Raw genomic sequence first — 667 nt, 5'->3', positions numbered from 1 at the left:
AGCGGCGGAAATTAACGACTCGGCGCAAAATGAAGGGCATCCCAAAGCGGGCTAGCGCCAGGAACGAGCTGCACGCGGTGTGGGGAAGCAACAAACAGAGGCGGCCAATCACAGGCAGGCTCCTGTTCCCTTTTTCGCTTGGCCCCCGGCAGGAAGGAGCTCCTTCCTTTATGGACCAGTGATGTTCTCCGCGGGCCAATCAGCGCGGCCTTGGCTGCTTTGTCAAGGGCTCGGCGCTGCTGATTGGCCAAGGCCGATGCTAGAGCGCACACCAGCCGAATCAACACAAATAGTAGACCTAGAATAACGACCTACCCCTGACGAGAACAAAAAGGCGAGCCTCTAGCAATGGCTAGAAAACTCACCTAACGAACTCTTCACTAAATAGCGCAGCATAAAATTACACACAACAGATAGTGAGCAGCTAGTGAAATGCGTTGCTTCAATACTTAGTCCCAGCCCGGCCAATCGTAGACGCCGGGTGCCTGAGCCAGCCAGCACACCGGCGCCCATAGGCGTAAACTATCAGCGTAACGTACGGGACGTATTGGGTTCGCAGGGCAAGAAAACACTGCACCTTGCCCTGAGTTGAGGCTGCTTACCTTGTACTGACACTGTATTTACCGCGTCAGGATGGGGCTCAGCTAGCCCAGTGCGCCACTCCCCC

This window comes from Talaromyces atroroseus (assembly GCF_001907595.1).
Source record: "Talaromyces atroroseus strain IBT 11181 chromosome Unknown scaffold_8, whole genome shotgun sequence".
In the NCBI taxonomy this organism is placed as follows: domain Eukaryota; kingdom Fungi; phylum Ascomycota; class Eurotiomycetes; order Eurotiales; family Trichocomaceae; genus Talaromyces; species Talaromyces atroroseus.
The sequence above is the reverse complement of the archived record's forward strand: the minus strand, read 5'-3'. Positions refer to the sequence as shown.